This window comes from Bombina bombina, chromosome 3 (genome assembly GCF_027579735.1).
Source record: "Bombina bombina isolate aBomBom1 chromosome 3, aBomBom1.pri, whole genome shotgun sequence".
NCBI classification, from domain to species: Eukaryota; Metazoa; Chordata; class Amphibia; order Anura; family Bombinatoridae; genus Bombina; species Bombina bombina.
Window position 1 is genome coordinate 458,966,020 of NC_069501.1, and position 27,976 is coordinate 458,993,995.

At 35.5% G+C, this 27,976-nt stretch overlaps 1 long non-coding RNA gene across 2 annotated transcripts; it reads left to right on the forward strand.

Moving 5' to 3' along the window:
• Positions 1 to 1,126: 1,126 nt before the first annotated feature.
• LOC128651700 (uncharacterized) lies at positions 1,127 to 22,313 on the forward strand. Of its 2 annotated transcripts, none has more exons than XR_008401170.1 (6): positions 1,127 to 1,172; positions 10,119 to 10,261; positions 12,379 to 12,483; positions 16,744 to 16,900; positions 19,281 to 19,356; positions 22,129 to 22,313. It is a non-coding gene; the product is annotated as an uncharacterized LOC128651700 (long non-coding RNA). The 2 variants fall into 2 exon arrangements; XR_008401169.1 differs by lacking the exon at positions 1,127 to 1,172 and adding an exon at positions 7,553 to 7,630.
• The last annotated feature ends 5,663 nt before the right edge of the window (positions 22,314 to 27,976 follow it).

Consider the following 27,976-nt stretch of genomic DNA (forward strand, 5'->3'; position numbering starts at 1 on the left):
AGGAAGCTGGTGGGTTGAGTGAATATACCCACAGCAATTATATATCATGGCTGCTGACACACACACAAAAAAGCAAACAGTACACATTTTTTATTCACAATTGGCCCTGATTTAGTCCATAAATAGTGGCCAAGAGTTAAAGGGACACTATACCCAAAAAAATGATTTCATGATTAAGGTAGAGAATACAATTTTAAACAACATTCCAATTTACTTCTATTATCTAATTTGCTTCATTCTTTAGATATCCTTTAATTAAGAAATAGCAATGCACATGGTGAGCCAATCACACAGTAAGCATATCTAGATATGCTTTTCAGCAAAGAATATCAAGAGAAGGAAGCAAATTAGATAATAGAAGTAAATTAGAAAGTTGTTTATAATTGTATGATCTTTCTAAATCATGGAAGAAAAAAATTGGGTTTCATGTCCCTTTAATTACCACCCTACCCTGTACCAGTCCCTCTCTTTTTTTTATATGGTGATTTTTAAAAAAATGACCACCTCAAAAGTAAGTTGAGCACTACACACACACCACTATTGTAAGACAGAAGGCAATACATATTTTTTTTTTAATGTAAAGCTTTTAACAATATTTATTTAATTTTAACTTAAAGGGACAGTATACACTCATTTTCATATAACTGCATGTAATAGACACTACTATAAAGAATAAGATGCACAGATACTGATATAAAAATCCAGTTTAAAACAGTTTAAAAACTTACTTAGAAGCTGTCAGTTTGGCTCTGTTGAAAAGGTAGCTGGAAAGCCCACTGCAAGTGGGAAATAAGACACTCCCCCCCCCCCTCCCCCTTCTTTTGCATATGAAAAGACCCTTTACACAAACAGGAGCAAGCTGGAGAAGGTAGTCGAGCGTATTCACATAAAACTTTGGGGCTTGGTTAGGAGTCTGAAAATCAGAGCAATGTTATTTAAAAATAAACAAAACTATACATTTATTTTTTTTAAAAACTTTATGGGCTATTTAAATAGATCATCTACAGAACATTTATGCAAAGAAAAAATGAGTGTATAATGTCCCTTTAAAGTACTTTTTAAATAAGTCTCTGTGCACTTGTTAGCACCGCCCACTTCCTGTACAGCTCCCAACCCCTTTTCAGGGCTGCTACCAGAAGCTATGGAGCCTGCTAGCAAAGGAGAATACATAGGTAATAAACTTCATAAAGTGCACAGATTTTGATGTAGTGTGTTGTACCATACTATGCAGTTGATGTACAAGCAAATAAGATGTTTTATTAAAATGATTGTTGTAACTGTTTTATATCACTTTAGTTGACACATTTATATATATATATATATATATATATATATATATATATATATATTATAGGCTAGATTAGGGTCGACACCTCAGCCATGCTTTCCTGGACACTTATGAGTTACACATGTTTCAGGGAGGAACATGAATAGTGCTTTCTAGGGTCACTATTTGTCTGCTGTTTTGGTGTGCAATGCATGTTGACTTTTGCCCACCCTGCAGCATGTGTAACTCATAAGCGTCCAGGAAAACATGGCGGGGGGGGGGAACCCTAGTCTAGATATGTGATTTGTGAGGATCGGAATGAAGAAGTAGGCGGCCGCTCATGCTGTTCGGCTCTTTTCAGGGCTTAGCAGGGTTTAAAGAGACATGAAACTCAAACTTTTCTTTCATGATTCAGAGAATGAATACAATTTCAAATAACTTTCCAATTCACTTATATTATGAAATGTGCTTAATTCTCTTGGCATCCTTTGTTGTAGAAGCAGCAATGCACTACTGGGAGGATGCTGAATGCAATGGGAGAGCCATAAATAGAGGCATATATGAGCAGCCACCAATCAGCAGCCTCTGAGTCGACCTAGGTATCCCTTTTGACATACGATTTCAAGAGATTAAAACAAATTAGATAATAGAAGTAAACTGGAAAGTTGTTTAAAAGTACATGCTCTATCTGAATCATGAAAGGAAAAATATTGGGATTTATATCCCTTTAAGATATCAGACTCTTTGTGTTTTGGTAATGTAATTGTTTTCTAGGCCAGCCTTTGAGCTAGCTTTATGGGGCCAGTGCTTATGGTCTCCTATGGACCCTACTGTTGCCTACAGAGGTTCTGGCAGTGGATCCCCAGCAGTGACCTCCCAATCCCTACATTCCACTGATTCAGAGAACTGAACTGAATTCAAATCTTCTATCACTGCAGCAGCAAAATGACTATTTACCTCATAAAATGGCACCTACTTGTTAAACGTTCATTAGTGTTTCAGCAAAAGTAAAACATAAACAATAAATCCTCAACAAATGTGTATATATTGTTCTTGATTACTACAGCCCAATAACAGTAGGTTAGTAGGTTAAACATACTGAGGTAATAACACTAATTTCAGGATGTGTAAAGAATCCAGGAATGGGAAACAGCACTTGTTAAACGGAGTGCCCGGAGGAGACTTATCAAGTCTCAAATCATATGTAAAGCAACAAGTCATCCAGCACTTCCAATAATAAAAGACCTTTATTAATTTTACAACATGGGTCAACAAATATCTGCAACGTTTCGGGCCTAGCTCAGCCCTTCCTCATGCATAATTTCAGGATGTGTAACATCATATTAACCAGAATGCTTTGTGGTGATCTGCTATAGCTATACAGATGCCAAATTGGTAACAATTGACTTTGTTCTTGTTGGAAAAGTATTCTTCCTATGCCAATTATATGCTTGAGTGGGGATAAGGCAGCCGATGAAGAGCATGATGATTTAACCTGCATTACATCAATATAACCAGACAAAAAGAAAATCAAATTCATTTCAATCCTGAATTAAAAATTTGAAACCACAATTGAAATCACTAAAGTCAGACTCAATTTAAATCATGGTTTTCTACATAAAGGTTTAATTTTTATAATAAGCTTTCAGATTTTTTTTTTTTCCAATTATATCAGAAAATGACTGATTTAGTTACATACCATTTGAAATACATAGGTAAGTATGAGATTATTGGGAGGTGAACTATCTCTAGTTTAATACGTTAATTGTTCATATTTGATCAACTTTTCAGCTGTACTTTATTGGAAGGAGAAAAATATTTTTCAACTTAATTATAACAATTTAAATCGTTTTATTTAACTAAAGAAACATAATAACTGTCTTAACAATTAAAATAGTTTCATTTTAACCAAAACAATAACATAAGTTTCATTTTCATATTTACTGCTTGCCCCTCCCTCCTCACACTTAGGTCCTTCACAAAATTCTATTCATTGTGCTTCTTGGAATTTAGTAAGGGGTTGATTCTATTTACATAGAATTGCAGGGGAACTATCGGATTAAAGGGACTGTAAAGTCAAAATTAAACTTTTGTGATTCAGATAGAACATGCCAATTTAAACAGCTTTCCAGTGTACTTCTATTATCTAATTTGGTTTGTTCTCTTTGAATCTTTTTTTTAAAAGCATAACTAGGTAGGCTCAAGAGCAGTAATGCACTATTGGGAGCTTGCTGCTAATTGGTGGCTGCACATATATGCATCTTGTTATTAACTGACCCAATATGTCCAGCTAGCTCCCAATAGTGCTTTGCTGCTCCTTCAACAAATTATACCAAGAGAATTAATCAAATTTGATAATAGAAGTAAATTGGAAAATTGTCTAAAATTTTATGCTGAATTCTTCACAGAGCCCGGCTGCCCTAATAGGAGACTTAGTGCAGTGGCTTCCAGTGCTCTCACTAAAGTAGAAGGTCCTATAGTGCAGGCCCTGGGAGCCACTGCGTTAGGCCTCCTATTAGCGCGCACTCTGTGAAGAAGGATCAGGAATAGCGCAGCTCTTAAACGCACTAAAAGTATTTTACGATACAAGTGATCTTTTTCACTTGTGGCAAAGGAATATTTACATTTGTTTAATGAAAACAAATTTAAAAGTTCCTCGAATGGTCGGTATTCGTTTTGTTTAAAACAAGATGAAAAATGAATATAATGGCCAATTATTCTTAATGTATGATTTGCCTAACCCCAAAAAAATTCCTGCGCACTTCTATTAAAATAATGTTCCACAGCCTTAAAGGTACAGCTCACTGCACGCTCACACAGTCTTGAAGGGACAAGCACAACAACCCTTTAAAAAGAGAACTCTCACCACATGCAGTTTTAAAGGGACAGATCACAGAATGTACACACATACAACCTTGCACACTCTAAAATTATTAAAGGGACAGGCATACACAATGCATTCAGTCTTAAAGGGACAAACATGCACATTGTGCTAATTTTCAGACTCCTAACCAAGCCCCAAAGTTTTAGATGTATACTGATGTCTACAGACTCCTGGCTGTGTAATGGGTCTTTTCATATGCAGGGGAGGGGGAGTGTCATTGTCTCAGCCCATTTCAGTGGGTGTCCCAGCCTAACCTTAACAACAGTGCTAAATTGGGAGCTTCTAAGTATGTTTGTTTTTTAAAAGGTTTTATTCTGGATTTTTATATCAGTATCTGTGCATATTCTTCTTGGTAGTAGTGTATATTGCATGCAGTTATATGAAAATTGGTGTATAAAATCCCTTTAAGGCTGTGTATGAATGCCTTGAGTCATCTCTTCAAGGGTTTGTTTACCATGAACCATCCATTTTAAACCAGATTTTAATAAAAGATACTGTAGGGAATGCTTAATTTGTCTTGTTTAGTAGTAGGGAGAGGTCAGCTATAGTGTAGTGTTCTGTTCTGTGCAAACCATGGATAATAATGATCATATGGCTGCCTGATCATTATTATCCATGGTGTGCGCAGAACAGAACACTATAGCTGACCTCTCCCTACTCCTAAACAAGACAAATGAAGCATTCCCTACAGTATTTTTTATGATCTTCCTAATACCTGCTAATTAGACAAGCCACTGATGCTATAACATGAGGAGCACAGAGAGCGTGAGCTGCTGGTCAAAGCCACAAATCAAAAACTAAGGAGAAGATTTGCAAAGGGTCTGATCTAAACAAACTCTGAAAGGTATAGGAAAGAAGAAAAAAATGTATGGCTTGAGCGGGACCCCGGGAGCTTGGAGAGAAAGTAGAGGGGTAGAAGGGTGACACAGCTTAGTGTTGAAGATACGACAATAAATTTGAGACAGCAGCCGCCTTGCTGAACAGTGTGTTGGGCGATCCCTACCCATCCCTCTTTCCCTCACACCACAAGAATGAATTTTACATTGTGAACAGAGTAAAAAAAGAATGATTAGCTTACAAGTGTATTAGCTATAGCTATATAGCAAACACTAACTGATGCCGGTTTAAAAGATATTCTTGAGAAAAAAAAATAAAGATAATAGCTGCAAACTTTATAGCAGCAGTAGTTTTTTAGTTATGCTGTGAGCGTGATGTCTACATTCCTGTGCGCTCACAGCAATAAGCACAGACTTCCGGTTTTGTCCACTCACAGCCATGTCTGCACGGATTCGGCATGGAGCGCTCAGAAAGCGCAAGTAAATGTAAGAAAAACACAAATTGGAACACCTATAATAAAAAAAAAAAAAAGGGATTTGCATTTTAAAAACTAAAAAAACTTTATGAACAAAAAAACACAAAATCCTAAGGACAAGTGTTTAAAGCCCTTTAAAGGCTGAGTGAGTTGTGTGCATGAGTGTACGTGTCTGACCCTTTAAGGCTGAGTGCATTGCTTTGAGAGAGTGCAAGGTTGTGTGTGTGCACATATGGTGATCTGTCCCTTTTTAAAGGTTGTGTGCATTGTGTGTATGCCTACCCCTTTAAGACTGAGTGTTCCTTTGGTGGTTGTGCGCCTGTACTATTAAGATTGCATGTGTGTGGCCCCTTTAAGTCTGTGTTGTGTCTGCCGGTTCCTTTAAAGGCTGTGTGTGTTGTGTGTCTGCACCTATCCCTTTAACACTGAGTGTTGCTTGGGTGCTTGTGCGCCTTTACCATTAAGATTGCATGCATGTGGTTTGTTATCCCTATAAGGCTGTGTGTGTTGTGCCTGTCCCTTTAAAGGCTGTATGCATTTTTTGTGTATGCCTACCCCTTTAAGACTGAGTGTTCTTTGGGTGGTTGTGCGCCTATACTATTAGTATTACATGCGTGTGGTGTGTTGCCCCTTTAAGTCTGTGTGTGTGTTGTGTATGTGTGACCCTTTAAAGGCTGTGCGCATTGTGTGTGTGCGCCTGTCCCTATAAGACTGAGTGTTCCTTGGGTGCTTGTGCGACTGTACCATTAAGATTGCATGTGTGTGGTTTGTAAGCTTTGTGTATGCATACCCCTTTAAGACCGAATGTTTCTTGGGTGGTTATGTGCCTGTACTCTTAAGATTGCATACGTGTGGTGTGCTTTCCCGTTAAGGCTGTGTGCATTGTGTGTGTGCTTGTCCCTTTAAAAGCTGTGTGCATTGTGTGTCTGTGCCTATCCCTTTAAGACTAAGTGTTCCGTGGGTGCTTGTACACCTGTACCATTAAGATTGCATGCGTGTGGTGTGTTGCCCCTTTAAGTATGTGTACGTTGTGTGTGTGCATGTTCCTTTTTAAAGGCTGTGTGCATTATGTGTGTCTGCGCCTATCCCTTTAAGACTGAGTGTTCCTTGGGTGCTTGTGCACCTGTGCCATTAAGATTGCATGTGTGGTGTGTTGCCCCTTTAAGTCTCTATGTGTTGTGTGTGTGCCTGTCCCTTTAAAGGCTGTGTGCAAAATGTGTGTTTGCCTATCCCTTTAAGACTAAGTGTTTCTTGTGTGCCTGTACCATAATTGCATGCATGTGGTGTGCTGTCCCCTTAAAGGTACATGAAACTCTTTCTTTCATGATTAAGAAAGAGCATGCAATTTTAAACAATTTTCCAATTTACTTCCATTATCTTATTTTCTTCATTCTTTTGATATCCTTTGTTCAAAAGCATATCTAAATATGCTCAGTAGCTGCTCATTTTCTCACCCATGTGCATTGATATTTCTTCAACAAAGGATATCTGAAGAATGAAGCAAATTAAATAATAGAAATAAATTAGAATGTTGTTTAAAATTGTATTCTCTATCTGAAACATGTTAGAAAAAAATGTTTCATGTCCCTTTAAGTCTGTTTGCATTGTGTGTGCCTGCCCCTTTAAGACTTAGAGTGTGCAAGGTTCACATACTGTGATCTGTCCCTTTACGACTGTGTGTGAAGTTCTAAAGTTAGTTGTCTACCGCGTAGGAATGTGACTACCGCATCACTTCCGGTGACTTTAATCAGCTGCTGGACACGTGAGTCTATTTAAAGGCTGTGTGTGCATGTCCCTTTAAGACTGTTCCCTTTTGCTTTTGGAGATATAACCAGTCCTGCATTATTGTTGGTCACCCCATACCAATTTTTTAAGTTAAGTATTGCTGTATATCCAAGAAAATAACTTACATTTAATTAAATGTTGTTAAATCTGCTAGAAAAAAAACAATAAAAATGAACTGTTTCGCCAGAAATTCACTTTTCATCATGTAGTGTTACATACAAATAAAGCATGTTTAAAAAAAACAAAAAAAAAAAAACAAAACCCTTTATTCTGATTGGTTGCTGTATGCCACATGATCATAAAGCCATGAGGTTGCTTCTGGAAGGCTGAAATTGCGCCAAAAAAATTGTGAGATGTTGTTTGTGCTGTTTAGCAGGAGCAGGTGAGATTTGCATTACTTTGTTGTGTTAAATATGTGATTTATATCTTATATTCAGCAGTGATATTTATATCATGTGTTTGCCTGCAGATGCGTGTGTATATGAGCCAAGTGCTTAAATTGTCTGCTTATTATGCTTTCTATGTGACCTAGTAAACTGTTTAGCTGCATTGCAATGCAGAATCATATAAATGCACTATCTTCACTACCTATGCTTTCTCCATTAATACTGTAAGCATTTTGCTGTTAAACTTTTATAAAAGATTTCTTGATGTTATAAACGTTTAGTTGTGTAGCATTGATTTGATCTATAGCTCAGATTACAAATAAGAGACAGTACTCTTGATTTCAGTGGATAAAAATTTCCTAAGTAAATGAGATAAAGGTCTGTAGTTTAAAAACAAACTGCTTTGTACTGACTGAATGGAATGTGTAGCTTGTCTGTGTGTAAGCACATAATTAGACTAGGAAGGAACTGAAACTTTTACAATGGCAGATTATTATTATTATTATTTTTTTAGTGTAAGAGATCAGTCTGCAAATGTCTCTAGAAGTATCCAATAGAAATAGCCAACATTTTAAATAAATGGTATATTACTTGCACAAGGAAGGTTTTTTTAAATATTTTTTTTTAAAGGAAAAAAACTTGCCTGCTAGTATATTACTTTTTAAATTCATTCAGTGGGCTTTGTGTTGTTTGAGCATGTTTTGTATACAGTATTGTGAAATTGCTTCTATTTATGCACATTTCTGTTTTTATCTTTCTATTTAAAGGGACAGTATACAGTAAAATAGTTTTTTGCTTAATCTGTTTCCAATGACTTGTTATACCAGCTGCAGAGTATATAAAGTGTATGGGGAATTGCATTTTCAGGTTTATTTATAAAATATTAAATTTCTGGTTTTAAAATTGGTTGACCTTGCAGGTACAATTTATCTCATTATGTTACCAGTTTGTGTACAAACATTTGCAGTATTTTATTTAGTTACCTCTTCTACCCACCAGGAGTGTCATTTATTCTGCTGGCTGTGTTTACATAGTTTGTCAATTACTTGGACTTAAAGGGACAGTCTAGTCAGTCTTAAACTTTCATGATTCAGATAGTGCATGCAATTTTAAACAACTTTGCAATTTGCTTTGTTCTTTTTGTATTCTTAGTTGAAAGCTAACCTAGGTAGGCTCATAAGCCCTTGGAGGCCGCCTCTTATCTGAATGTATTTGACAGTTTTTACTGCTAGAGGGCTTTAGTCCATGTGTTTCATATAAATAACAAAAGACACTTAAGAGTAAGCACTTTTATTGCCTGACATGCAAGTCTGTCAAAAGATCTGAGATAAGGAGGCAGTCTTCATAAGCATTGATACAAGATAATCAGGGGTAAAAAGTATATTTCTATAACAGCGCTGGTTATGCAAAACTAGGGAATAGATAATAAAGGGATTATGATGTAAAATATATTTTACTAACACATTACAAGTTAATTGCTTTTATTTTGATTAAGCAACTACAAGTATATGAAATCATTAAAGGGACAGTATACACCAATTTTCATTTAACTGCATGCAATAGATACTACTATAAAGAATAAGATACACAGATACTGATCTAAAAATCCAGTATAAAACATTTTACAAACATACTTGGGAGCTCCCAGTTTAGCACTGTTGATGAGGTAGTCTGGGGCACTCGCTGTAAGGGACTTGGTAAACAAAGCAGACACTTTTCTTCATTTAAAACATAGCTGTTATAGTTCTGCTGGTCTCATAATAGAAAATGAACACCCACTGCATGCAGATCTGCTCACATTGAGCTGTAGACACGGAAGACGCTTTGTGGTTGCCTTGGAGATGTCAGCTTGCAGAGAAGGCTGATTGGTTGCCAGTGCACCAGCATTCTCAAGCACTGCTCAGTTTCTGAGCGCGGATAAATAAGCCAGGCAGTCTGTGTATGAGCAGGTATACACAGAGGTCGTATGACTGCCCTGCTTATTGGTCTTTGAAAGTTGATTTCAGAGGGCACTGGGAAGCTTATACATTTAAAATGCAAAAACAATATTAATTGATTTTAATTATAAAAATGTAAATGTCAAGTTTTTAATTTTTTTAAATGGTTTTGTTCCTTTTAAGTCCAAAAACTTTCAGTATAGGTTGGGATATCACAGGCTGAATCGGCTATTTCAAATGCCAAAATAAGGGTAAACTATCTACTTGTAAACAATGCAATGCACTCCAGCAGGTAAAATAGATAATTTCGAACAAATTAAAGAGAACATTTTTAAGTAAACTGTCCCTTTAAGTATGTTGAGTGTTGTTGCATGGTGTGTTTGTTTTTTGTTTTTAATATGTGTTTCTCTCTCTCACTCTCTCTCCGTCTCTCTCTCATAAGAAATCCTTTTGTATACTGTTGCCATAGCCTGACTACCTCTGCTAGGTTACTTCACTAATTGGAATCTATAATGTAAATGTATTAAGTCTGTTTTGTCTCTTCTAGCTGGCTTATTTGGAATATCTGTCCAGCTAAAAAATGGCTCCAGCGGTTAGAAACAGGTGATGGCATGGCAGAATGGCTTTATGGAAACTTCAAGCATATGACAGCTTAATTTTCTTCCACAAGGCTGTGAGACCAGTTTGCAGGTAAGTACAGGTTATTAATATGTAGGTGTCACATGGTCACTGGCAGATGTTATAGTGAGCTCTCTGCACATGGTGGCAGCTGTAGTTACGGACACTAAGAGCAGTCCGCGGCTGCTCCTGGTGCCCGTGACTACAGCTGTAAAGCTATGGTGGGGGGTAAACTGTTTCCGAAGCCTCTGGACATGTGACTAGTCTAAAATAATTAATTTCTGCCCTTAGGATTATATTTTATTTCCCCCTATTTTCAAAGACTGCTTAACAGCATAATTTACTTCTCTCCCATAAAACCCAACATGGTCACTGGCAGATGTTGCAGTGAGCTCTCTGCACATGGTGGCAGCTGTAGTTACGGACACTAAGAGCAGTCCGCACCTGCTCTTGGTGCCCGTGACTACAGCTGTAAGGCTATGGTGGGGCGTAAACTGTTTCTGAAGCCTTTGGGCATGTATAGTCTAAAATAAAATACTGCCTCTAGCATGGCATTCCCCCCCCCCCCCCCCCCTTATTTTCAATGGCTGCTTAACAGCATAATTTTACTTTCTTCCTTCCTGATATTCCCAACATGGTCATTGACAGACGTTACAGTGAGCTCTCTGCACATGGTGGCAGCTGTAGTTACGGACACTAAGAGCAGTCCGCACCTGCTCCTGGTGCCCGTGACTACAGCTGTAAGGCTATGGTGGGGTGTAAACTGTTTCTGAAGCCTCTGGGCATGTATAGTCTAAAATAAAATACTGCCTCTAGCATGGCATTCTCCCCCCCCCCCCCCCTTATTTTCAATGGCTGCTTAACAGCATAATTTTACTTTCTTCCCTCCTGATAGTCCCAACATGGTCATTGACAGACGTTGCAGTGAGCTCTCTGCACATGGTGGCAGCTGTAGTTACGGACACTAAGAGCAGTCCGCACCTGCTCCTGGTGCCCGTGACTACAGCTGTAAGGCTATGGTGGGGTGTAAACTGTTTCTGAAGCCTCTGGGCATGTATAGTCTAAAATAAATTACTGCTTTTAGCATGGCATCCCCCCCCCCCCTTATTTTCAATGGCTGCTTAACAGCATAATTTACTTTCTTCTGTCCTGTTAGACCCAACATGATCACTGGCAGATGTTACAGTGAGCTCTCTGCACATGGTGGCAGCTGTTTTTATGGACATGTGGAGCAGTGCGCGCCTGCTCCCTGTGCCCATGGATACAGCTGTAAAGCTATGGTGGATTGTAAATTGTCTCTTGACGCCTATGAGCATGATATTTTAAAATAAAATAATTTACCTCTAATATAGCATTTTGAATTTTCCCTTTTTCCCCTATTTTTCAAAGTAAAGTTTCTGACTTTATGGTCTATATTAAATAAAAATAGCCTAATGCATTTTCTCCTATTAAAGTACATGACCACTTAATAAATGGCATATTGCTCCTTTTCAAAGTACTCTAAGGACCCTTGTCTTGTTTTCCTACATGACTGCTTCACACATGCTATATCCAAGTAACTCCTCTTTGGCAAAGATCTCTCTTTTCCATATGTTAGCGGTAGGTACAGTAAACAGTCTTCATAGCAGCGGTGTCTTTGGCAAGTGGAAGCAGCGGGCCCCTGCTGAAGCTACCCAAGGCTAGTTATATACTGTGGTACATTACAAGTTTGTCTCCTCAGCCTTAGGTCATGCTCCCCATCATATGTCCCATGCAAGCACAACCCAGAAAATGCACAACTAACATTCATGGTACACTCTTGTTGCATTTATTATTTCTCTGTCACTGACTATAATCACCAAATCTTTACTAACCCAATTCCTGATCCTTTTATACCATTCCACAGACACCTAGATTTCTTACTCTTCTTATGCTCTTTATTTTATATTTGTTGCATTTATGAAATTATGATATGGAGTGACTGTTAGGCGGTAGTTTTTGAAGCATTTGGTCATATAACTAACCACTTAAACCCACTAAATAGATATGCTGTACAGCCCAGAATATAGACCTTAAGACTTTATCTTCATTCTTCTAAGTGTTTTAGCTCTGCATGTTCTACTTGAGTATTAACTATAGGCAATGCAAATTTACCACAATGTCCTGTTTCTTACGTTAAGTAGTATGTATTTTTTTTCCCATTTCTGTAGGTGATGCTAAAGTTATCAGATCTACAGCACGAGGTGACATACAGCCAACACTTAGTGTCTAGCTTATTGTCAAAAGAAATGTCTGTGCCTCCTTTGTTAAAACAGGTAAGAGTTAAATTGTTGTAAAATACATTAAATTCATAGTATTCAAGCTGTTTCCGGTATAACAGTAGATAATTTTTGTTGCAGACATATAGTATAATTAAATGGTGATAATAGTCAAACCATTACATGATCTAATTTGTTATTAGCAAATGGAATTTAAGACTAGTGACTGCATTATTGTGTGTTTTAACCCGCAAAGGGGTAAATACAGAGTAGAAGTACTTCTTCGGACCAGCAAAGCAGTGCTGTTGTGTTACTGATTGTATCTGCTTGGGACTAAACACATAGCATTAGAGCATGTCATTTTTAACACCAACAATAATGTCCTGCTCAAGACCCACAGAGCACTGCTAGTTCCAAGCAGAAAGCGCTGCTGATTGGGACCGGCACTGCTCTGGGGTTCCAAGCAGTATTTCTACTGTTTGTGTTAATCCACCACAGTGGTGCAGGATCACTAATCTTAAAATGTACATATTCTAACTAATGTAATTTTACCACTATAATGACCCTGTAATGTTGTCCACTTGTCCTTGCAGTGTCTTTTTGTGGCCTGACTGTACTTTTTAATTTTGATAGACTTTTTTTATCCTTAAAGGAATAGGGAAAGAATTTGATATTCCTAGTGTATATCTATCTTGTCTCTTAAAGGGGCATTAAATAGTATGTTGTGGGGCAATATAGCTTTTTTTTTTCTTTTTCTAAGATAAGTGTTTTAGCTTCTTAAGCAAGATTGAGCATAGGCAGCTATTTATTAAAGGGACAATCTACGATAGAATTATTGTTTTAAAAAGACAGATAATCCCTTTATTACCCCACCCCCCAGTTTTGCACAGCCAACAGTTATATTAACACTCCTTCTTTTTTTTTTTTTTTTTTTTTTTTAACCTCTGTGATTACTTTGTATCTAAGAAACATCTGACAGCCCCCCTGATCACATGACTGTGACTATATCAAATCTATTGAGTTGCATTTAGTATTGTGCTGTGCTAACTCTTAACCCTTTCGTGACAGGGTTCAAGTGCCTACATCGGAACAACTGTTCCGATGTAGACAAATTGAAACTACGTATGCACGATCGCGAGATTTCAATTATTGGATCGCATCTGGGGGGCATCCCTACAATCCTAGGAACGCCCTCCAGACCGCGATTAAATCCTTGAAGAAGGCTTTAAAAGGTTAAATAACTCCCTTTGCCTGAACAGTGTTATCTATATGGCCTACAGTCTCTTGTTGTTAAAAGCAATTTAAAAAATGTGGTAAGAGGCAGCCCTCAAGGGCTTAGAAATTAGCATATGAGCCTACCTAGGTTTAGTTTCAACCAAGAATAAGAAGAAAAAGCAAATTTGATAATAAAAGTAAATTGGAAAGTTGATTAAAATTACAAGTCCTATATGAATAACGAAGGTTTCATTGTGACTGAACTGTCCCTTTTTAGTGTAAATGTTCAATGTACTTGCTTGCACATGGAATCATAATAACAGCCAGTGGTAAAATAAACTTAAAGGGACAGTACACTAGGGGTGTTAAAAATAATCGGCATCACGATGCAGCATTTAACGATGCTGCATCGATGCAGTGAAGAGCCGAATCGAGTAACCCGTCACATGACCCTTCCTGGCAAAACTAAGAACTTTCTCCCTTCATTTCCTCCCACAGACCAGCCTATTGCTTTCCACAAGCATGCCTTTCAAACAACATCCCTCAGATTGCGTAACGGTCTCACCCTTGGAGTGGGCGGGAAGTGTTTGACAGCATGCTTGCGCGGAGTGCTCCCTTCTCCTGCTGCTTACAGCTGTGGTTGCCGTTATGCCGGGCTGAGGAAAGGGGGCGGTGCCAGTTGAACTCACCAGGAAAACCGCTCCCTGAAAATAGTGAGGCAGCACCAAGTTCGGCCATGAAGGACCGGCTGACTGAGTTGTCAGCGGTGAGTCCTGAGCTTTTAGGAGCTTCTAATGCAAATAAGTTAACGGTTCAACTTCTTAGAGATATTCCTGTACTGTGTGTGCATGTATACATTATATAGCTGTCTCACACTATTGTATCACACATTACACACATATACAGTATGTACGTGTATATGTGTGTAATGTGTGATACAATAGTGTGAGACAGCTATATAATGTATAAACCACAGCTCTATAGAAGTACAGTGTAGTATGTGTTATACAATAGTGTGAGACAGCTTTATAATGTATAAACCACAGCTCTATAGAAGTACAGTGTAGTATGTGTGATACAATAGTATGAGACAGCTATATAATTTATAAACCACAGCTCTATAGAAGTACAGTGTATATGTGTGATATAATAGTGTGAGACAGCTATATATTGTATAAACCACAGCTCTATAGAAGTACAGTGTATATGTGTGATATAATAGTGTGAGACAGCTATATATTGTATAAACCACAGCTCTATAGAAGTACAGTGTATATGTGTGATATAATAGTGTGAGACAGCTACCACAGCTCTATAGAAGTACAGTGTATATGTGTGTAATGTGTTATATAATAGTGCGAGACAGCTATATATTGTATAAACCACAGCTCTATAGAAGTACAGTGTATATGTGCGATACAATAGTGTGAGACAGCTATATAATGTATAAACCACAGCTCTATAGAAGTACAGTGTATATGTGTGATACAATAGTGTGAGACGGCTATATAATGTATAAACCACAGCTCTAGAAGTACAGTGTATATGTGTGTAATGTGTGAGACAGCTATATATTGTATAAACCACAGCTCTATAGAAGTACAGTGTATAAGTGTGATACAATATATATATATAGTATAAACCACACCTCTATAGAAGTACAGTGTATATGTGTGATACTATAGTGTGAGACAGCTATATAATGTATAAACCACAGCTCTATAGAAGTACAGTGTATATGTGTAATGTGTGATACAATAGTGTGAGACAGCTATATATTGTATAAACCACAGCTCTATAGAAGTACAGTGTATATGTATGATACAATATATATATATATATATATATATATTGTATAAACCACACCTCTATAGAAGTACAGTGTATATGTGTGATACTATAGTGTGAGACAGCTATATAATGTATAAACCACACCTCTATAGAAGTACAGTGTATATGTGTGATACTATAGTGTGAGACAGCTATATAATGTATAAACCACAGCTCTATTGAAGTACAGTGTAGTACTCCATAGGAACAGTCAAAAAAACCTACTCAGACAGGCGTTCCTGGAGGCCTATGATACTAAATTTTATAACGAAGGAAATGTTTTGAGCTACAAGAAAACATGGCTGGGATTTATTAAGTATATGGGGGAAGATGCTGTGTTAAGTACATCACAAATAATCCCACTGTCCTTGGGAAGCGAGGAAGTATTGAGTTAATTTGCCCCCTTTTTTTTTTTTTTTTTTTTCTTCTTCTCTTTCCTTTTATGCTTGGAGGGGTGGGGATGAGTGGGGAATGGACAGGTTCCATATTTGTCTGAATCAATAAAATAATAGTACAAAGATATTTAGTGTCTTGATTAAAGATTGTTGAATTATAGTGGAAAGAGTGAAGTGAGAGGAGAAACAGTGGGGTACCATAAATCAGTGATTAACTATTTTTATAGATGTAATAATATCTCAAATTACTTTTTTCTTGTTATGTGTTTGAAGTTTTGCTCACACTCTTATCTTTTTCTTTTGTACATTTTATACAATTTTTCTAATAAAGAATTTTAAAAAAAATCTATATGTTGTATAAACCACAGCTCTATAGAAGTACAGTGTAGTATGTGTGTGTGTGTAGAGAGAGAGACACTGTTATATTAAATATACCAAAAAGTATAAAGCAAATTTGGTAATAGAAATAAATTGGAAAGTTGTTATAAATTAAACATTAACGATTCAGCTACAGTATATAAGTCAAGCATCCTAGAGTTATATTTTAAAACCATGTTCAAGTTTAAATATTACTGTATTTTTTTTCTTATGTGTTATTTTTTTTTGTTTTTTCTGTGTCCCTATGTCACTTTTGTTATGATATATATTGCACACCGTTGGGAAACAGATGTGAAAGATAGAAAATACTTTCTTTTCATGACCTTTTAGACAGAGATTGGGGGGGGGGGGGGGGGAGTGTTGCTCTTATAACCTGTACATGAATGATCATATTTTTGTTTATCATGCAGTGCGAGAAGCGCACTTCACTACACCCCCTTCTCTGTATTTGCCTTTTAGGTATGGCTAAAAAAACTGAAACTTTGTTTCCTCTCAACAGATCCAGCAATGGGAAGCGAGGGGCCATAATGTGTAAAGAGAGGTCTTAACCTCAACTGCGTCTGCTGAAGAAATGCTTCTGCCCAATTACTAGACTACTGGCAAATGAGATGAGGTGTAGAATGTTGACAAAAACCTCACATCCAGGCTGCAAGTTGGTAAGGACAGAGACTGGGGCTACTGTTGCCTTTCCCATATATTAGATTCAATTTTGTAACAAACTGCTTTATAAATTATAAAGCAGAAACCTAATGCTGCTGTTAAGCTAAGGTTTTATGATTTGATGATTGTTCATTTGCCACAACAAAGGCAGGAGGTATACATTGTATTCTGTGTTTGACAACTGTGTTTATAGGCGGTGGGGACAGTGCGGCCGACTGCTCTCACCTCCTGTGATCATGGAAAGCTAGGCAGATTCTAATCTGTACCTCCAAATGCCTTTTGGCATTTTTTTTTTTTTTTTTGTCTATTGTGAATGTATATCTGTCTCCTGTGCATCTCCCATTAACATTTTGTTTAAGGTTAACCGGTCAAGCTGCTGTTTGCTGCATGAAAAGGACACCTCTGCTGCTCAAGATCTGCTACGTCATTCTGCTGCACAAGATGAGATTTCGCTGGGACACCATTCAAGTATGACAAGGATTCAACCAGATTCATCCGTCCTCAGACGTGTTCAGAACGCCAAGTTGGTATATGATATGTATAATGTATTATTATTATTTTTTATTATGTATAATATGTATATTATGTTCTGTATAATATATTATTATTCTGTATAAAGTTATAATCTGTAGTATGGTAACTGAACACATTGAATTCTGTGTCTGCTGAAGTGTTCACGAATAGTGAGAGTAGAGTGCGGCTGCTCTCACTGTCTGTGATCATGGGAAGCTAATCAGATTTCAGTTTATGTTTGGTTATCTATTGTACAATATAATTATGTATAATTGTTATGTATAAAATATTTTATTATGTATGATATATTTAGTATGTTCTGTATAATATATTTTATGTATATTTAGTATGTTCTGTATAATATATTATTATTATTATGTATATTTAGTATGTTCTGTATAATATATTTTATTATGTATAATATGTATGTTATTATTTATTTATTATTATTATTATTATGTTTAAAATGTATGTTCTATATATTATTATTATTATTATTCTGTATAAAGTTATTTGTAGTATGGTAACTGAACACATTGAGTTCTGTGTCTGCTGAAGTGTTCACGGATAGTGAGAGTAGAGTGCGGCTGCTCTCACTGTCTGTGATCATGGGAAGCTAATCAGATTTCAGTTTGTTTGGTTATCTATTGTACAATATTTTGTACAATATTTTTATAATTATGTATAATTGTTCTGTATAATATATTATGTATATGTATAGATTATTATGTATAATATGTATGCTCTATTATTATGTATATGTATTTTCTATAATGTATAATATGTATGTTCTATGTATTATGTATAATGTATTTTTTATATATTATGTATAATATGTATTTTCTATTATTATTATTATGTATAATATGTATTTTCTATATTATTATTATTCTGTATAAAGTTATAATGTGTAGTATGGTAACTGAACACATTGAATTCTGTGTCTGCTGAAGTGTTCACGGATAGTGAGAGTAGAGTGCGGCTGCTCTCACTGTCTGTGATCATGGGAAGCTAATCAGATTTCAGTTTGTTTGGTTATCTATTGTGCAATATTTTGTACAATATAATTATGTATATTATGTTTAAAATGTATGTTATTATTATTATTATGTTTAAAATGTATGTTCTATATATCATTATGTATAAAGTTATAATGTATTATTATGTATAATATGTATGTTCTGTATAATATATTATGTATAATATGTATATTTAGTATGTTCTGTATAATATATTTTATTATGTATAATATGTATGTTATTATTATTTATTATGTTTAAAATGTATGTTCTATATATCATTATTATTATCATTATTATTATTACTATTATTATTATGTATAAAGTTATGTGTAGTTATGTATAATATGTATATTTTATTATGTATAATATGTATGTTATTTATGTTTAAAATGTATTTTCTATACTATTATTATTATTATTATTATTATTATTATATAAAGTTATAATGTGTAGTATGGTAACTGAACACATTGAATTCTGTGTCTGCTGAAGTGTTCACGGATAGTGAGAGTAGAGTGCGGCTGCTCTCACTGTCTGTGATCATGGGAAGCTAATCAGATTTCAGTTTGTTTAGTTATCTATTGTACAATATTTTTATAATTATGTATAATATGTATAATTGTTATGTATAATATATTTTATGTATAATATGTATGTTCTATATATTATTATTATTATTATTTATAATATGTATGTTCTATATATTATGTATGATTGTTATGTATAAAATGTTTGGCTTAAATATGGGAAAGGCAACTTTAACTCTGTACTTTGTACACTGGGTGCATTTAGAGCACCAGGTTGTCTAGTTTCTTACACTAATTTTGTTTTCTGTATATAGATTTTGTTTTATATACAGATCTTCAAGCACTGGACAAAATGTCTACATGAAACATTTCTCCGTTACATCAGCCCAGGTAAGCATGAATGGTTGTGAAGATGTAGCATTTACAACTTCCAATGCTTGCGTTTTTGTTTCCCTGCATCTTAAAGGGATATGAAACCCAAATGTTTTATTTCATGATTCCGATAGAGCATGCAACTTTCCAATTTATATTATATTATCACATTTTCTTCTCTTGACATTTTTTATTTGAAAAAGCAGGAATGTAAGCTTGGGAGGCGGCCCATTTTGGTTCAGCTTCCTGGGTAGCGCTTGCTGATTAGTGGCTAAATGTAGCCAATAAATCAGCAAGCGCTACCCAGACCATTTTGGGTTTCATGTCCCTTTTATGTTCTGCTTACTTGCTTTAGGAAAATGGTTACCAGACTCAACACAGCAGTGGGGGGGGGTTTGTTTTGAAAAATTCACATGGCCTAGGTGGAAGGAATATCTAGATCTCCCTCATTTCTAAATTCACTTCAATTTTCTCTTGGTATTTCTTGTCAATAAAAGAATCTGCACATATCCTACACTAGTGGGAGCTAGCTACTTATTGGTGCCTGCACACATTTGTCTCTTATGATTGGCTAACTAGATGTGTGCTGTCAGTAGTGCAATGCTGTTCTTTCAGCAAAGGATAACAAGAGAATGAGGCCATTTTGATAATAGAAGTAATAAGAAAAGTTGTTTGAAATTGTTTATTTCCAAATCACAAAAGAAAACTGAGGCATTGAGCATTTTTAAGAAATTCAACTCGTTTTGCTTTTGTCACCATCTCATAGGTTAATTAGTATAGATAAAATGTGATTATTTTATATTTACCTGTCGCTTGTAACACATCTAGAACTCACGCACCCTCTATATAAACTGTACCTTGTTCAGTTACTTCATTTCCTACCCTATTTTCCTTTCCAAAAAAATGTATTCCCTATATAGGTGAGAACTGGTTCTGGGATGCTGTAATGATCACTACTCTTTGCTTCAGTCTGGCAGAATATTTGGTGTACAACTTTTTTTTTTTATTTTACTTCTGTTTAAAATCTACCTCACTCCTTTTTTGCTTAAACTTCTTTTCATAAGCGCATAATGAGGTAGGCTCAAGAGCGTATGTCTTGAGCATTGTTGCAAACCCTTGTGCCATGCAGTGCTTAAGACATGGGCACATTGAGCCTACGGACATGCTCTTAAAAAGAAAAATTATACGTATACCCTGTGAGTTTGTGCACATGCTCAGTAGAGGGCTTGTTCCACAGAAAGTGTGAATATAAAAAGACTGCAAAATTTGTTGTCTTAAAACTGCACGTTATTTCTGAATCATTAGTTTTATTTTGACTTGAGTGTCCCTTTAATTCTGTATTAGGACAAACGGTTTAGAGCTGATGGAGTTGTACTTTTAAAGAGACGTAACCCAAATGCTGAATCATTTGAAAGTGATGTAGCAAATCTGTAAAAGGCTGACAATAAAATATCACCTTAGTACCTCCGTCTTTGGTAGCCTCATCCCATTATAGACCAAATGTAAGCATCTATAGGCTTGTCCCAGGACTAGCAAGGGACCATGCGCCTTAGATGTCCCTTTATTTAAGTTCTCCGCTAAAGAAAGTTTACTACGATTTTTATTTTTTTTAAATCCCACAAGATAACAGTAAAGTATGAACTTGGCACAGATGATGCAGATGACTCTAAAAGTGGCTTAAAGAAACCTCCCTTTTTTTTATTAGAAAGAACATACATCTCTAAATAACTTTCCAATTTACTTATACATTTTGTTATTCATTCTCTTGGTATCCTTTATTGAATGAGCAGCAATGCAAAACTGGTAACCAGCTAGCTAAACACAGTAAGCCAATATCAAAGATCTTTATGTGCAGCCACCAATCGGCAGCTAAATCCCAAATCAATTACACTCTAAATAGCCATCCTTAAAGGGACAGTATTTCCTCATTTTCATATAACTGCATGTAATAGACACTACTATAAAGAATATGCACAGATACTGATCTAAAAATCCAGTATAAAACGGTTTAATAATTCAGAGGCTCTTAGTTTAGCACTTTTGATTAGGTTGACTGGGACACTCGGTGAAAGCAGACACTTCCACCCGCTTCCTCGGCATATGAAAATAATCTTTACACAAATGGGATGCTGCATATCAAGTTGACTTGTCAGCAGTTATTTGTATGTGATTCAGTTTAAAATTTTGTGCATGAGTTAGTTAACCCTTTTTAAGGACCAGTAATTTCAGTCAAAAACTTACCCAAAAGGCCAGAGCATTTTTGCTCCATTTAAACAGAAAAAGAGCCTTTGTGTTTTTTTTTTTTTTTTTTTAACCTATCAAAACTATATATCATGTGATCATAGAGGAAAAAAAAATACCTTTTCTCAAACTTTGGGGTTCTCACTAAAATTATTTACAGTTTGTGTATGCAGTAATAACACAAATGGCTTTTTACGAATAGCAGACCTACAGGTCTTTGACATTGCCTTTTTGTGATTAGGAGGTGTTAATTGCAAAATAGAGCAATCTCGCCGCTGTCCGCTAGATTGTCGCAGAAAGAGCCCAGGACAGCAGCATCCTTAAGGGCTAAACAACTACTACGCCTGTACGGCACTGTTTAAGGAGTTCAACAGAAAAAAATGCATATTGCTGATTGAGTTGATACCAGTTGTAGGTGTTCCCTGAATACAACATATTTAAATGGATGCAGTTGAGGAGAAAAGTGTACGCTATGTCTACTGTATGTTATTCTCTAGGGTTTGTAGGAATAACTACATTTTGTTCTATATTCTCACTTTTTTTTTCCAGGTGTTTTTAACAGCTGGAGTACGTGTGTGTTTTGTGCAACTCTGCTGCTCTCACAACTCGTGTACCCATGGAAAGGGATTGTCCTTGGCCTTCCTGTTTGAACTATAAACCTGGCTATTTAATAAAATGCTAATAAAGTGTTTCTGATGATATCTGTTCTATTAATAAAGCTGTGACTTATCTTACATTTTGTCATTTTTTTTTATTTATATGGTTATGCATTAAAGTGATGATAAATCCTACTATTTATGAAACGCTAGAATTTGCATCACTTAAAATAAAGGCGACCATTTTCATTAGTTAAATTATTATTTTTTACCTCAGTACTAGCCTAAGCGCCTTGGGCCACCCACAGCACAGCTCAGTTTTTCAATAGACAGAACAACGGAGAGAGTTAGAGGTGGCGCCTACGGCTAGCTGTCTTGAAATGAATAAAATAAATAACTTATTTTAGTGTGATGGTGTAAATCAACGTGAAATATTAAGTGAAAAATATTTGTGAAAGAAAAAATATCACAAAAGCAGAAAGTATGTGTGAGACTGCGCCAAAATTAAACTACTACACAAACTCCAAAATAAATAGAAGTCTCTCAAATTCTATAAAAACTGGCAAATAGATATTATTGTTAAAATGGAGCGCTCACAATGAGAGCTAAAGTGCGGCTGTATTGGACAGAAAAAAAGTTATACCGGACAATTTTGACTATAGCAAACGCAGAAAATTAACCACAAATGCCTAATCACTATGTCCTAGATAAATATACTGGGAAAGGTTAAATTGTGTGTTTAAGCACAAATGATGATGCGAATGAATATAATTATTATGCTAATTATTAATGTGTCTCAGATACAAATAGATATAGATATAAACATGAAAATATACATATAAATTCATGAAAAATACATTTAATTACAATAACAGTTTTTAAAAGGTCGACCTTAAAATTAACATTAACAAATAACACTAAATCAAAACATAAATTAGAGTAAAATACAATAAAGAAAAATACAATAAAAATCGCATCAGCATACAAAATTGTATATCCAATGAACAATGGAACAAACGTCCTCAAAGTGTCAAAAAGTCTGTAAAAGAGTCTTTTTTGTCCTTGATGCTTGCAAACTTGAAAAATCCGTGTGAACGACAAGCCTCCTAGTGACAAAGGACAAACTCCTTAAGGCAGTGTGAAGAGCCTTATGTGAACTAATATATCTGTACTCACAGTTAGGAAAGTTGATATCTGCAATGGTTTAATGTCCAGATGCAGTGTGATTCTTAGTCCCAGCTGTTCACCACATATTGCACTTGTTAAAATATAAATATACAGCAGTCAAACAATAGTATATCAATACAAATGACTACTCGCAATCCTGGAGCCTTGGATCCTACAAGCGGCAGCCGACTGAATAACCCCTGAAGCTGACAAGCTGAATCTTAACAGCTCTGCTTACTATTACTCCGCAAACGGAGGTACTTTTCCATCTCGCATAGAGCCGGTAGTCCTGTGATAAACGGCGCCTCTGAATTTTAGCCCACGGCACCTTGACTGTTCAGGCTGTTAGATTCAGCTTAATCCAATAAGTGGAAAACAGCACACCTGAATCTTTCTCTTATGGGGCACGGAGCAGCAGACTAGCCAGGTCCACAGCACAATCACAAACTTCAAAAAACTCCAGCCACCATATCAATTTAAAAGACCTTTATTTTCTTATCCTGGGTCCAAACATACAATGTTTCAAGCCAATGTGGCTCTTAGTCATGTACATCTTAATTATACAGGTTCATGCTTTTTATACCCTCACCTGTTAATTATTCATCAACTGTTCATTAACCCATTGTGTGAAAAAACATGTATTGCAACATGCAATAGTGACACCTGTTGGTTGTAAAATATAGTACACTCTTTTTTACTTTTGATGTCTTTGTTTTTCAATAGAATGGGTGAACAGTGTACATATCATTTAAAATATAAACATAAAACCTATAAGTTTGTATACCTCTATTAGGCATACTAGTGGAATTGCAGCAGTAGAAAATATATTGAAATCTAGTAGCACTTATACTGCCCAAGAGATTGAGTTTTTGATAAATTTGTTGACTATTATTCTCTATCAGAACTATTTTTTATTTATGGACACTTACTACCTCCAAAAACAGGGTACAGCAATGGGCTCCAACGTCGCCCCCACATACGCCAACATATTTATGAGTAGTTTTGAGGAACATTTTGTATATTCCAACATTAATTTTCAAACATATGGTATCTCCTGGTGGAGATTTATCGATGATGTGTTTGGCGTGTGGGGGGGGCGACGTTGTGAGCCTTTTATCATTTATAGAAGATCTTAATTGTTCAGTGAATGGATTGAAGTTCAGTTTAAATATGAGCGAGGTAGGAGTAGAATATTTGGATACTTATGTATATAAGGATAAAGGTTTCTTGGAGACTGACCTGTACACAAAAAAAACTGATAAGAACAATTTGCTACAGTATGGCAGTTGCCACCCAGAAAGTGTGTTCAGAGCAATACCCAAGAGTCAGTTCACTAGAGTGAAGAGGATTGTCTCAGATAGTAGCAAGTGTAAACAGAGACTGGGAGAAATGGCTAATAAGTTCATTACTAGGAACTACCCAGAAAAATGAATAACAGAACAGCTTGTGAATGTGGAGGTGGGTTTAGGACAGAGCCAAAAACAGACAGACAAAAGAAATGAGAACAACATGATCTTTGTAACGCAGCATAATAGATTGAGTGGAAAGATTGCAGGTATCTTAAAAAAAACATTGGCACATTATTAGGGAATGCAATCCACAGGTGGAAGAATTTAAAAAAGAACCAATGATTGCGTACAAGAGAAGTAAAAGAATTAGGGATTGGATCATACACACAGACATAGGCCCTGGAAAGAGAAGTATACAATCAACAATTGGTAGTAGCAATAATGGCTGCTATCCATGTTTAAATTGTAGCCATTGCAGCTCAATGATAAAAGGCAAATACTTCTACCATCCTACGAGTGGTAGGAAGTTTACAATAAACAAACATTTTACATGTAGAGCAACATATGCTATTTACATGATTAAATGTCCGTGTGGATTTATTTATATTGGCGAGACCTGCAGAGAGGTAAGGGAGAGGATAACGGAACACAAATCTAACATAAGGTGTAATAACAAAGAAGCACCAGTATCCTCTCACTTCCTCTCTGCAGGTCATAACATAAGTCAGCTTAGATTCTTAGTCATAGACCAGGTGATGAAACCAAGGAGGGGGGGCGATAGAGAGCATCTCCTAAAAGTTAGGGAGATGTTCTGGATTCACAAACTGGATTGCCTTATCCCCAAGGGCCTTAATAAAGACTTTGATTGGAGTCTATTTTACTAAAGAAAATCACACAGGGAGAAGGTTAGGATTGTTTGTATATTTTCTGGTTGATCAAGGGCGCTTAAAAATGGCTTGTGAATAACAGGGTGTTATAATGGTAAAATAAAGGATAAATGAATCAATTAAAGTGAAAGAAATTTTCTCAATGAAAAAATACACTCTGCAAAGGAATAAATCTTGATTGATGTAAATATACTCTGTAGACTGTGCAGACATTGTGGATGTTTGGATTTTATGCTCCTCTTTTAATATTGTATATAGGTTTTATGTTTATATTTTAAATGATATGTACACTGTTCACCCATTCTATTGAAAAACAAAGAGACATCAAAAGTAAAAAAGAGTGTACTATATTTTACAACCAACAGGTGTCACTATTGCATGTTGCAATACATGTTTTTTCACACAATGGGTTAATGAACAGTTGATGAATAATTAACAGGTGAGGGTATAAAAAGCATGAACCTGTATAATTAAGATGTACATGACTAAGAGCCACATTGGCTTGAAACGTTGTATGTTTGGACCCAGGATAAGAAAATAAAGGTCTTTTAAATTGATATGGTGGCTGGAGTTTTTTGAAGTTTGTTAGATTCAGCTTGTCAGCTTCAGGGGTTATTCAGTCGGCTGCCGCTTGTAGGATCCAAGGCTCCAGGATTGCGAGTAGTCATTTGTATTGATATACTATTGTTTGACTGCTGTATATTTATATTTTAACAAGTGCAATATGTGGTGAACAGCTGGGACTAAGAATCACACTGCATCTGGACATTAAACCATTGCAGATATCAACTTTCCTAACTGTGAGTACAGATATATTAGTTCACATAAGGCTCTTCACACTGCCTTAAGGAGTTTGTCCTTTGTCACTAGGAGGCTTGTCGTTCACACGGATTTTTCAAGTTTGCAAGCATCAAGGACAAAAAAGACTCTTTTACAGACTTTTTGACACTTTGAGGACGTTTGTTCCATTGTTCATTGGATATACAATTTTGTATGCTGATGCGATTTTTATTGTATTTTTCTTTATTGTATTGTATTTTACTCTAATTTATGTTTTGATTTAGTGTTATTTGTTAATGTTAATTTTAAGGTCGACCTTTTAAAAACTGTTATTGTAATTAAATGTATTTTTCATGAATTTATATGTATATTTTCATGTTTATATCTATATCTATTTGTATCTGAGACACATTAATAATTAGCATAATAATTATATTCATTCGCATCATCATTTGTGCTTAAACACATAATTTAACCTTTCCCAGTATATTTATCTAGGACATAGTGATTAGGCATTTGTGGTTAATTTTCTGCGTTTGCTATAGTCAAAATTGTCCGGTATAACTTTTTTTCTGTCCAATACGGCCGCACTTTAGCTCTCATTGTGAGCACTCCATTTTAACAATAATATCTATTTGAAAGAAAAAATATATCATACGAGAATGTTGAAAAAGTGAATAAAATTATTTTATTATAGAGAAATATATAAAAACACAATAGTAATAATATATTCAATATAGCAAAAAAAAGTAATGAGACTCAACAGTTACTGGATGCGTGACTCAGTTTGCTGGATTCAATAGTTTGAATAAGTATACTAGTGGCCGGTTGAGAATCCAATAAGAAAAAAATATATTTCAATCAAAAAGATGATATGTATATCATTAGACACTAAAAGGCTCAAAAAAAAAAAAATATATAATAAAAATTCAAAAGTTCAAAAAAGTGAACAAAAGAAAAAATATTATAAAAACAGTGCTTAAGTTTAAAAATTGCTGCAGCAAAAAAAAGGGGATTATAAAAGCTAACACTTGAAATTGTGTGTACAATCAACTTCTTTTTAGGCCATTTATTAGAAAAATCTATGTTTCTGAATATATTTTTAAAGTCTCTAAGTTCCCACGTAGATCCTTGAATCTTCACAATAGTACCAGATATTGTATATCGTCTCTTGGAGTGTTAATGAGAGTCTATAATGTTGTAATTATTGCAATGTGGCCACAGAGACTTGTAATCCGACAATTTTGTTAGTGTGTATCGACTTCAATGTTTATATTGGAAATAAGGTATATATGAATTGGATTCTCAACCGGCCACTAGTATACTTATTCAAACTATTGAATCCAGCAAACTGAGTCACGCATCCAGTAACTGTTGGGTCTCAATACATTTTTTTTGCTATATTGAATATATTATTTATTATTACTATTGTGTTTTTATATATTTCTCTATAATAAAATAATAATTTTATTCACTTTTCAACATTCTCGTATGATATATTTTTTCTTTCACAAATATTTTTCACTTAATATTTCACGTCGATTTACACCATTTATCACACTAAAATAAGTTATTTCTTTTATTCATTTCAAGACAGCTAGCCGTAGGCGCCACCTCTAACTCTCTCTGTTGTTCTGTCTAGCATTCCCGGTTGCAAATTTGTGAGATTTTTTGCAAA